Source organism: Nothoprocta perdicaria, unplaced genomic scaffold (assembly GCF_003342845.1).
Source record: "Nothoprocta perdicaria isolate Ctin4 unplaced genomic scaffold, notPer1 scaffold_53, whole genome shotgun sequence".
In the NCBI taxonomy this organism is placed as follows: Eukaryota; Metazoa; Chordata; class Aves; order Tinamiformes; family Tinamidae; genus Nothoprocta; species Nothoprocta perdicaria.
The window spans coordinates 2,739,158-2,752,114 of NW_020455788.1; the positions used below are offsets into that span (position 1 = coordinate 2,739,158).

Sequence of the window (12,957 nt, forward strand, 5' to 3'; positions counted from 1 at the left end):
TGTCAAAACCTGTCTTTGGGAATATTTACAGGATGGCTTAAAGTGATTTCCACACACTGTCAGCAAAAAGAAAAAAAAAAAAAGAAAACCACACACACTTCATAATGCTTGGATTTTATTACTGATGAAAATCAAACTACCACAATTTACAGGGTTTTTTTTAAAGGCTTTTATCTAATTTCTTAAGACTCTTCCCTTCATTCCTATGCCTCTTTTGTTCCTGTTTTATTTCCATTGACTCTTTCTATTCTTGTAGTCTTTCTAGGTTCTGGCCTCCTTTTCCTGTAAAAGAGATTTGTGATATTCTTCTAAAAATCCCCTCTATACTTTTCTTTCATACCCAGTCTTAAGTTCAACATTTTCAGGTTCCCTCTCTCAGGTTCCTTACCACATCATTAACTCCCAAGTAACTACTTTCTCCAGCATTGTTGTTTAATCTCTAGAGTTTGGAGTAGGGATTTAATTTAATGTATTGTAGAGCAGTGACTGTACCACTGTGGATGTACTGATTTCAGCTGAACTATAGAGAKTTAGCCAGCTTAGGGAGTGGGCATTGTGTATCTGCGATAGCTTGGGTTTATTAAGTTACATCTATTTATGGAAAGGATTGGATCCTGCAGTAGGATGTATTACTCTAGTCTTGTTCTGAATCCTRTAAACCTTTGTGGGATCATATTGACTTCAATGATTCCACAAGAATTTGAAAGCTTATGCTGTGGGTAACATTACAGCATTTATAAAGCATCACATAAATTCTGAATAGTATATTACGTTATAACTTAAGATATATTAAGATATAACTTTTTCTTTTTAATATATACCCACTGAATGAAATGCCTTTCCAGAGAAAAAAAAAAAAAAAAAAGCTTTCTGTCTTCTCATACTATGCATCTATTTATATTTCCAACAAATGATCTGACATTGTAATTTATAATCCAAACTCAAACTTATCATAAAGTGACTAGCCAACCTGAGTCAAGTTTTCCAATTGCCAGAGCTTGTCTCTAATCACTAGAACATGGTCTTTTTTGAAAGACAGAAGATATCATCTTAAAATTACTCATCAGAAAGAGATACTACATTTATCTAGGGCTTGGAGAAAGAGATTTGTAAACACTTGTACTGCTGATAAGTCATTAACAGTGAAGTATTTTTGAGATTTCAGAGTCCTTTGTTGTCTTTTGCTTAGTTTTCCTTAACCTTGGTTTGGTACAAAGATAAATTCTTTTCTTAGTCACCATGCTCTTTGACAGATGCAAAACAGCTATTACAATGCATGATTGTTTTCTCAAGTGGGATAGATAGCTAAATACACAGCATCTATCAGTCTTAGGCTTTGACATTTCCAGAGCACAACTGCTGTATTCATGGAAATCTATGGTACACTGTTTTTAAAGCTTTCAGCTCATCCCATGTGTCGTTTATACAGCTGCAAATTATAGATATCTAAAATACACACATAGGGCCAAGGTGCAGCAAGATGTAAAGAAACAGTTACTAAAGCAAAAAACAAGGCCTCTGTCAGATACCCAGTAAACAGGATGATGGTGACAGAGTTGAGTCCCACACTGACACCACTGCAGGGACAGTAAAACCAATGACCCAAGCATCGCTTTGAGCTGTGCTTCGGAATGACAAAAAGTGAGGCACTGTAAAGGGACCGGTGTGCTACAGTCATAAATGATGCTCAGAACTACGGACTGTATTTGGGAATTGCACTGCTAATGTTCTGGGAAAAATTACATAGGAGGAATAGGCCCAAAAATGTAAGCAGATACTGAGGTTCAGTTTATCACACTTGAAAATGATGGAGTATGTTTATATACTTAGTACTTTATGGGTGGGTTTCAAGTAAACAAGTAACACAATATTCCACATAAGATTCTCTCCTTTCTGGCAGGTCCTTTTATTTCACCAGGTTTGTTGGATTTTAAATGAAGAACTAGGCTAGTGTCAAGCAGAGGAAAAAAAAAACAAAACAAAACAAAAAAAACCCACACCAAAAAGTGTGCACATGCCAGGTTTTTAATGTCAAGCTTAGAATGACAGTGATGTAGAATTTCACTGCACAGGTGCAGGAAGTCCAATATTTCAAACAAATCAAGTGCTCATCTCCAGTTTTATCTGTGGGTGTCTAGGAACTGCTTATCCAGACACCTAGCAGCTTGGCATCTGTGCATCTAAAAGAGTATCTGGTAACTATGAAAATTAGCACRAACATTTCTTTCAAAAAAGACATCGGATTGATTTAACCCTTGATTTTACCTAGATTGCCCTAGGAAGAACGACTCTGAGACTACTGAGACAGTAAAAATCATAGTACTGTATTTGAGAACAGGAGTCTTTTTTGTGTGTCATTTGCATGACTCTTGAATCTGTAATTTATTGGTCCTCTTATAAAAACTCTAATAGAGAGAAATCTGCCATTATGGTAACAGCTGAAATTAGGAAGCCTTTCTATAGCACAAGTCATCCTTACTGGGAATTTTAGTACAAATTAAGGAGCTTATACATTTTGTGAGTGACACAGTCCTTTCAACACATCACAGTATTTTCAACAAATTCTTTACATAGCACTTTCTTTCTTTTAATTATTTGTCCAAAGAAAAAAAAATCATTGAAGTAGAAGGAAAAACATCTTGAAGAATTTTAAAGAAGTATGGAAAGGTTTGGTTCATATTGCTTTAGAAACCAAGCAGACACAATGAGAAACACAAGTTTAAGGCTTTCTATACTGCCAGACACAGTTTTTGGCTTTAGGAAGGAGTGCAGCTATCTGCATATCCACATAAGTAATTTGCCACCTTATTCTCATATCTTCATTTATTTAGTATCTATTCAGAATTTTCCAGAAACTTTGAATGCTGCCCTGATCTCTCCACTGATATCAGGACAAATGTATAAACAATGTAGTTTAATAGGTGAAAGCTTCAAAATGACTATTTGATTACCTTTCATACCACTATGACTTTTTTTACTATTTCTACGTTAAAAGTCTTACAATCAACAGAATTGCAGAGCTGTGCAATAGGAGAATAGGAAGATAGGAGAATATACTCCTCCATTTAAAAATCATCTCATCTTCCTTGAAAGCTAATATTAATGCAAATAATCAAACTTTGGGTAGGAATGCTCTGTATAGCCATCGTGTATTTGGCCTGTTCTCTGATACAGTTTTCACAACGAGATAGAACATTATCATTCCYAACAGAATCGAATCTCTTTTAGAAAAAAGCCCAAAGAGAAAGGCTTTCTTAAAAGAATAAACCATTCTTAGTACCAAATCAAATTCAAGCTTTGTTTCAGATTAAACAGGTCACTTTTTAAATTTTTTTTTTAAATTTGCTTTTCATGTTCAGTACTTCAAATTGAAGACTTTTAGAAATCAGCTTAAATTTGAGTAGGAAGATAACATCTTTTCTGATAATTTCTCAAACTTGATAAATATAGCTTTGTGAAAATCCATTAAACTGCTTTCAATAACTACTACAATAAGGTGCTAACTTAGGTAGTATGTTTACCTGAACTTTCAAAGGAGTCAGAGATATATTAGCTTATAAACTATGAGTATGCAAATGAAAAGTCACCAGTAATTTCCAGTTACAGTGTTACATGTGTGCAGAGCTCAGTTACCTGTTAATGAGAAGAGAGTGTGAGTACCCTTTTTTTTCCTGTTGATCTGCAGTCCTATTTCAGTGTGTGTGAGTAAGTAATGTCACCCTCAACTTTACATAGCCTGCTGTGAATATAAGGCCTGATACTATCTCTCTCTCTGTTAAGAATTTATACCTTCACTTTACTATCTGATATTACAGCCTCTGAGAAAGATGTTCCTTTAATCAGTAGAGAAAAAGGTCATGAGTTCAGTTCTATCGAGGATCATGATGCCTGTAGGGTAAAGAAGTTATTAAATACTTAACAAACTTGCTAGGATGTCCCTATTCCCACAGATTTCTAGCTCAGATGTTGATCTCAGGTGGAAAAAAAATGAGAGGAAGAAAGAGCAAGGGAGGTAGTGATGCACTGAATTATGCATTAAGTATTAATAGTGTGATTCAATATAGCATAATTAGAGCAAGAAAAAAAGGAAAAAAAAAACACATAACTAACCATTATATAGGTGACTGACAGAAAGTCAGTGAGAGATCAGTAAGTGAAAATGTAATTATTTTATATACAGACAAAATATCATTACTTAAAAAAATGGGAGCAGATGTGCAAAATCGCCAGTAGCTGAAATGGCTCTGCACAGCATTCAGTTTTTATCCTCACCAGGTTATCACACAGGCATTTCTTATCTTACTCTTCATGCCAATCTATGTGCATATACATGTGTCAGAAGCTACAGACACGATGTCTGGCTCATAAAWAAATGAATCCATCAATTTTCAAACTGAGGGTTTGTCATCTTCATGCCATGCAGTACCTTGCGGCATTGCCTCTAAGTTGGGAAGAAGATGAGGGCAGGAGCTGAGCAGACAGTACTGCAAGAGGCTGTTGTAGAGGCATCTTAGGAAATTATTGAAGGTACCTGGAATCAATATTGAACATATGCCTGAAAAATGAATATCAAAGTACTACACAAGCGTAATTYAATCTGGCATAGTTATGAATTAGAGATGCCTAGACTTTTGTTTATTTCTAGATTTTAAGGTCCTCAGCTGTGCTGCCAGTCAAGTTTCTTATTTTTGAGAGAGACTGCACAGGCCCAATGGTGTTACCAGAAATATATGCAGAATCCAAGGAGATCCACAATTTCTTGGGTTGCCTTTCTCTGCGAAGGTAACCATGAACATTTGCTTTTACAGATGGTCTTTGTAGATTATTATCTACTAAGTGTTAAAAGTATYCTGAAAGGTCACAATGAACACAGTGGAAAAAAAAAAGAAAAGCATTTATCAGGCTTTGGACCAAAACTAATTCTTCAGGATCTTTTAAGGTGTAAGTATGCAAAAAAATCCCATTTTTATTTTCAAAATGAAGTATTCATCCAGAAAATAAATGAACTCTTTGGCTCTCTTGGCTAACAGGGAGCTGTGGASCTGAGACAAAACAAAATAAAACAAGAACCCCCCACAAAAGCTCCACAGGATCAGGTTTCAGACCATCTTGTCTGGCAGCTAAAACGCAGCACCAACCCCCAGGAAAGATTCAGCATGCAGGAGCTCATCTTCAGCCTCTCTTTCCCAACTTTGACTTCCTGACTTCAGTGATTTGGGTGCAAATTCTTCATTAACTGGGCCGAGCTTCTAAAAGAGTGGGTAAAAAAATAACCTGCCATGGGCTTTAGGCACCCATAGATCAAACATGGAAGAGCAGCCCCTGCTGCCCTGGCAAAGCAGCAGCAGCGACACCAGTTGCTTCCCAGCACCTGAATCAAGAACTGGAAAGTACCTTTCAGATGGCTATAAATTAAACTAATGAAAACTTTCAGAGMTGGGACTGTTACCAGCATCACTAATCGGTGGAGGGTGAGCACAACACACAAGACAGCCACCTGGCCTGCGGCTGGAGAAGCGTAGACTTTGAAACCACAGAAGGAGCTCCGAGTATGTGGCAGGGGAACAGCCAGGACTGCTAGACTGCAGCTGGAAAAAGCAGCTGGCAGCCCTCATCAGGAAATGGCCAGTTAATGAAGCTGATAATTGGGCACAAATGCCTACCAATTCAGAAGTTAGCTGTTGATGGGGCTGAAGAGGCCAAATCACAGGCTGCAGGAACAGCCATCCAGCAGCAACCACTAAACTGCCACTGCCTCCACCACGTGGAACCACGTGGAAATTGGGGACTTCAGAAGATTGACAAGGGGCTCCTCCCACCTGCAGTGATTAAGAGAACCTGCAGAAACATGAAGTGTGGCCTCTTGGTGCTTCCTTACTTGGASTCAAAGAGATGTAGGGTGAAGTAACTGCTGCAGAGAGGTAGGCACTTATGCAATGATAGAGTGGTGCTGGGAAACTGGAGMTGCTGGAATATACATCTCTTGGATCAGAAAGGCAGAGTTCTGGTAGTTTAGGACATTTGGCACTTGTAAGTGTTGCCCTGCCCACGGGAGGATGGCTTTGGGAYTGACTGGTAAAGGTCTAGGTGGAGCAATAGCCTGGTTGTGCTGATCCTGCAAGTGAGATATCCTCGTGGAGGACCTGGGAAGATGAAAGTACCTGACTGTTGTAGCTGCTTGGATGGCTGAAGGGCCTTTATAGGTGGAATCAGTAGGTTTTTTGTTTGTTATTTTTTGTTTGTTTGTTTTTTTTTTGGGGGGGGGGGAGTGTGTGGGGAAAGGGGGAGTGGGGATACTTCTTGCAGTGCCAGAATTCAAGGGTATTCCTAATAGAGGAGGAAGCCCTATAGAAATCTAGGTTTTGAGTTAACTACTACAAATACAGGAGAAAGGTCAGAGCTCAGTTAGTGCAATTAAAAAGATACAGGAGGAGTAAGTTGCAGGTTAGTATAGCTATTTGTTGCACCATTTTACTCCCCAAATGGTGAAATGCTGAGACTGTATAAAATGAAGAGTMTTCACCTTCCATTTCCATTTTGGAGGAAACTATGATAATGGGAGTCATGAATTTATTGTTATCTCCTATGGAGGTGTAACCTCTGTTCATACTATCTTCATCTTTTGCTTGTATGCTAACATACAGTGAATATTCAAACTGGTCTGCTTAACTGTGTTTTGCAGATGAAAGGCTTGAAGCTTGTAGAAAAAAAATCCAGATTATGATTGTAAACCTGATAATCTTGTCAGCAGAGACAGTGGATGGAGACTTTGAATAACAGTATTCAAAGTGTTGTAACCATGGAAGGGAACACTGCTCAGGATGTGGCTGGGCATGCACTGCTGGAAGGAGGTGCTTCATACTTGCTTGGAGGAGACAGTGGCTTTTGGAAGGACTCGCAGGARCACTCACTGAGGGATTAGGATCCCTGCTCAGCAGGTATACTGCTGAAGAGACTGCAGCCTGTGGAGTAAGCCATGTTCCATCAGAGGAAACAAATAAGAAGAAACAGACAAAACCACTAGGCAGTTACCTCTACCTTTTATTTCCTGATACTACTTCACTAAAGGGTTTGATGGAGAGTGTAGCAAGTAGTAAAAAAAAAGTGGTATAGAGATGAGCAAAGGGTGAGGAGAGATGGTGGATTGAGGCTGAGCCCAGAAAAGGGGCAAAAGTGTTCAATTATTTGTCTTTGTTTATTAATACCTAAGTCAGTAGTAGTTTTGTTAATTAGTAAAGAATAAGTAAAATGACCTAAATYGAGATGTTAGTGTCAGTAAAACAGGCCACAATATTTCAGGCATCTCATTTTTTTTCTCCAATGGGCAAAAAAAAAAAAAAAATCAATGACAATTTGAAGATTATCTGTAATTTGTACTGTACCTAAATTGATTTTTCTCATGCTTGGACATATGCATAGTCTATTTCTTTTGTCTGAGTACTAGTTCTTCATGTAATTCCACTTGCTTGGAGTATTTCTGCTCACTGTCAGAAATACCCGACAGTGTATTAAGTTATCTTGATCATCAGACATAAGTAAATAAACGTGGGATATATAGATGTCCTTTAAAAAGATGTACTTCTTCTCCAAAGTTTAAGAAGATGAATGTTGAGAGAGAGAGATTACTAGGCCAGTAAAATCAATGAACTCTTTATTTAATTTAGCCTGCAGGATGACCACCAGCTGTTGTTGCATCAAATCAAAAGTAAAAACAGACACACACAGGAAAACAACAGAGTTGCTATGGGAACTGCTGTGAAGTATGTGATGGCAGAAGTTCTGTAAGTACAAAATATGGAGAACTGATGTGGAAAACTGTCCTTTGTAGTCTATAGTCAGGAACTGAATACATTGCTTAGATGCAAGTGAAGGGAATAACATTTGCGTTTTCAAAGCTGTTACGCTTTTAATGAATTTCTTCTCTCTCTTTTCCTGCTGTGCCCCCTACTTTTTTCACTTAATTTGTTCATTTCAGGTAGGTAAAATCAGATGAGTAAGAGTCTGTGAAATGGAGCTTCAYCTGAGATCATTAAAAGTTTGTGTTTTTTTTGTTCTCATAAACTGTCATTTTGTGGAATTGCAGTCAGTCAAAGTAAATGACTAATGCAGCTGAGSTAGACCTAGACCAGCGAAGTTGTGTTGCTGCTAATCAAATGAAACAAACAGTAACGYGGTAAGTCACATCTAACACTACATTTTTTAGATTACAAAACCGGTTAAAGATATATATTCACATCCTGACCACACTTTCATTTCTGTGGTTTTGCAAATGGAGATCTTTTATGTTTGAAAAAAATATTACTAATTCCATCTGTCCCTTTTATTAAGAGTTGTTTCAGTTTCTGTGTCTTAAGTATTTATAGCATTTGTGTTCTTTAGATAGCTATTGCATATATATAAAATTTCAAAAATTTTTATCAYATCATCTATCTGCTTTTCGCTCTTCCCTGGGAAGAATTTGTGAGGTATCTACAGAATGTAGGCAGAAGGGAACCCACTTTGGTTGAGGAAGATAAAACATGAATCTACAGRGAGCTGTTTGGGGAAATGTACTTACATACCTTGCAAACATTTGTTGCACCTGGGTGACTACCTGTTTGTTTTCTTGTGGTTAAGAAAATTCACACACTAAGGCTTGCTGCTGTTTAACTTAGAAGGACTGAAAAGAAAAACAATTTCTGTGTCATGATTAAAACTGCCCTTTAGAAAGTGAAYGTAAACACCAATCCTTTTTGTCACTCTTTCAGTTTATATTCTACACTTGAATGTAATTTTTGTGGTCACTTTTTAAACTGCTAATGTATTTTCTTGTAATAGAAAAATCTCCTTGGCATTTCCACTGCAAATGATTTGCCCTACAGGCAAATATCATCACTTTTATTTCCTGGATACAATTGTATGAATCCTTCAGTATTTTTCTGGTTGATGGTACTTCATAATATTCCATATGTGCCTCTCTTGTCACATATTCTCACAACAGAGGATAGAATTTTCACCATGCTATTTTTAAGGCTTCTTCTAGCCTAATTTAAGAAAACTAAAATCTAAACTCGAGAATAAACTGAATGTGGTTAGGAGAGAACATGAAACAAATCTATTGGGCATAATGTGACCATCATAACTGGCCTTGCTGCTGTAGAGAAGCTGCAGAAGGCTTATGAAAATATATTCCTTCTCTCAAGGCTAGTACATAGTGCTGGTAACAAGGAATGTGCCGTTCTACATGGTAGAAAGATAAATGCTAATCAGAGGCTAACAATGCTAACAGATTCTATTACAGTGGTAGATTAAATCAAATTTAATATTACAGGCTAAGGTAGGGAAATTCTCTTCAAGTTATTCATTTCTCAGCTTTCTATCAGATAAATTAAAAAGTTACTGTCCTAACCATTCTTTTCATGAGAAAGGCTAGATACTTCTGTTGGAGAAATTAAAGATACATGCAATATGCTGAACAACCTTAATTTTCTGATACCATTATACAAATCTTGCCCTTTGATAGGGTAACAGCAGCAAGGAAGCAGAGTTAGCCAGCCAGTTGGAAATGGAGTAGGACTGACTCTAAAGCTGATAGAGGAATTCACAGCAAACGTAAAGTCCCATACTGTTTTAATTGATGATAACCTGATGATATCTTACTGCTCTTCCTTGTCGCCTCACAAATGAAGGCTAAGCATGTATGCTTACTAACCAGCCTCTCATAAATGGTACTAATGAGCTGTTTAGTTGTGTTATAACTTTGGGAGAATTACCTGCATATTAGGAGAAATAAGGAACCAGATTTCATGGGTCAATTTATTGGCTTTCTATTTGCATTACAAACTTTTTTTTCTAGAATGCCACCTATATTACTGAACAAAAGCAAAAAGAACTGAGGTTCAGAGGATACTTGCACTACAAACTGAAATGTGAGCAAGTTTAGGACTATGCTTTACTAAGCCTAATAGAAACGATGATTTATGATTTGTCAGAAGGATTAATGCTGAAAGACYAAGTGAAACAGTTCATTGTAAAAGGCTAGAGGCATTAAAATCTGATGCTTTATGCCAGTGTCATGCTGTAACTCATTATGAATATCATTTAGTTCCTTCTTAAAGCTTTCATAGTCTGCTCAGGAAAATGAATCTAGGCTTAGTTACTGCTGGCTGTAGTTTTGTACAAGAAGAACTTTMAATTTGTTTACGTAACTCCCCTTTTTTGCCCCCTACCTCCACATTGGTACATAGGTATGCAAACACGTATAGCCAAAAAATACACGTATGCACAGGCATATTACACTGACAGTTGACTCTTGAATTTGAGTTACAATCCATCCATTTCCTCTCATCATCCAAAACCTGATTGTTGTAGAGCTCCTTAAAAGCCTATTATGAATGGTCTAGTGTTCTCCTTCCATGTTAAGCCTAGAGATGCATAGTTTTCAATTTCAGTGCCTTCTCTGGCATTAGTGATTAGTGATTACTCTGTGGTTTTACTATGCACTATTCTCTTCTTTCTAAGATTAGTAATCATTATCTTTCTATAGAGATAGATGAAATAATTTAGGTCCTATCTGGTCTCATCTTCTCTGACCCTCAGGAGTTTGAGTATCAGATTGATCAATAAAATACACTGATGTACCTCAATTTACTGTTTAGATATCCTGCTTGACTTATTGCTTCCAAGTATTCTTGAAACTTTGTTGTACTCTGATACTGAGATTCTTTTTATGAGCATCTCTAGCTTGTTTAGATCCTGTAATGATAGGACTATTCACAGTTGAAATTTTAGCAGCATTAACTTTATCAGTCATAAGCAGTTTCGTGAGAGATTATGCTTATTTATTATCATTTGTTTGAATTCCTCAGTCTTTTGTTAAACTTTCTCTGGACTTTACAAATCTATTTTACACTATGTTATTGCTTACAGATGCTGGTCTGTAACTATTCCTTTCTAGTAAATTAGTATGTCAAGCAGTTTTGGCYTGCACTTTGCACTTGAGGCTTTTTTGGCTTATTACTTTATTTAGATACTGACTTCTTAACTCTAGTGTTGCTGTATTACTGCTTTTAGATGTCCTTCTCTTTCTCTTTATTTCTTCCCTCTCTCCTCTGAAGTAATTAGTCTGCTCTGATRGCTTGAATAAGAGAAGTTCCATCCATGAAAAGTGGTTTAGAGATTAGTAAAGAAGTGATAAGCATGAATAAAAATGTCTGAAGACTTAATCCCCTACAGCTCAAGCTTTCCCATGGAATGGTTCCCAGCTTTTATCCGCAGTTGCTTTTCTTTGTGTCTGTGCAATAGTGCTTGGAAAAGGGTATGAGTGAAAGGCTCTATACAAGCATAAGGTGGTGTATACTTATGGTGGCAGCAGGTTGTGTGACTTGTCATTAACAGATCACACTGGTGCTATGTTATTGCATGGAACAGTACATGGAACATGTAAGACTAAATCACTACAAGGCTGTGAGCCTGAAACCATAAAGCAGAAAGAAAAAGCTTAAACTGAGCTTGGAAGTAAGTGTAGGAACAACTCAAGCAATTTTACATTTACTAGCAGAAGAGCAGTATCTCTTTGCAAAAAAAAAAGTTATTTAAAAAATATTCTGGAGATAAGAGATGACTTTTTTCAGGGCCTCAACGCCTTTCAAATGCCTTTTTTCACAAGGCTTTTTTTTTTCTTGCAATTATACTTTTATATTCAGAGATTTGTAAAATGCTTTCAGATGAGGCAAAAGACTTAAAGTCAAAATGTGATCTCTAGCATAGGAGYGTTTGGTCTCTGAAAACTGTTTCTGAAGAATCTTGGAATGTCAACATTATGCCCTTTYTATTTTAAAACAAAAATTAACCCTTCCTCTGAAGTTACTTGACGGCTGAACAGACTTTGTCTAGCTTGAATCTACAAATCCTCAGTCTGGTATTTTCATCTTTTGTTGGACCTCTAATTTGCATATTTTTTCTGTAGGTTAGAACTCTAAATCTAGTGATGGATAGAACTCTAAATCTTCCTCATCTGGGTGAATACTGATGGTGAGTTTTCAGTCTGGAAATGAACTTGTCATTCAGCAGATTTTGTTTTTTATGGTTTGTGTTGATTCTAGGCCAACAAGCAATACAAATGTGAAATAGAGCTGCAGACCTGCCTCTGTGAGAACCAAGAGGAATTCTGCTGTGTTTTCATTTGAGGAGTGTGTGTGTTTGTTTTTGTTTTGTTTTAAGTGTATTTGCCTGATGCAATTCTATTGTGTGCTGTAAGTACTGGAATATGCTTGTAGTAAGGATGAAGACCTGGAACTTCCCATTCTGATTTAGGTCAGATGTCATAAAGATATCCGAATATCAATTCCAGTTTGGTTGTTTTCCTGTTCTCCCACTTGTCCATCAGGCCTTGTTGATAAGCAGACATGGCAGATGACCTTGAAGTGTTTGTGTAACTGGAAACCAGGTGGAGAATGGGACTTGYATTAGAGGTGAAAGAGTCTAGTTCAACCTGAGGTTTTGAGTAGAYGCTATAAACTGATACCTGTAGCAGAAATAAAAGCTTCTACATCTATGTGCAGTAAATTGTGTGGAGAAGTCTTGCTAACACCTGAAAGGGCTCATCTAGCTGTAATATGTTTCCTGGAAACTCAGGAGTTTTATTTACTGCACAATAATCTTCACAAACACACCATATATCAGTGTCTGTTCTTGGTAGTAAGTTCATAGGGGAGACAGGAGAACCAGGCTGTGAAAGAGCTTSCAAGTATATAACTGACATGCTGAACGGATTTAAGGAACAAAGAGAGAACTGTGGAGAGAACTGACACATGGAAAGTATCAGTTTAGGCTTCACCAGCTGCCATCTATGAAAATAATCTTGAGCTACAGGTTGTAAAATCAATAAAGAAAAAATGAGCAAAAACAATAATTGTGAGGAGCAAAAGCTACTTGCTTTTGAGCAAAGAGTTAAAGGTCCTTTTCTGTCATTTGTGA

General features: G+C 37.1%; 1 long non-coding RNA gene across 1 annotated transcript; it reads left to right on the forward strand.

Annotated features, from left to right (window-relative positions):
- Window positions 1–7,700: 7,700 nt before the first annotated feature.
- Window positions 7,701–12,538, forward strand: LOC112955028. Its single transcript, XR_003250822.1, has 3 exons — window positions 7,701–7,781; window positions 11,948–12,012; window positions 12,084–12,538. It is a non-coding gene; the product is annotated as an uncharacterized LOC112955028 (long non-coding RNA).
- The last annotated feature ends 419 nt before the right edge of the window (window positions 12,539–12,957 follow it).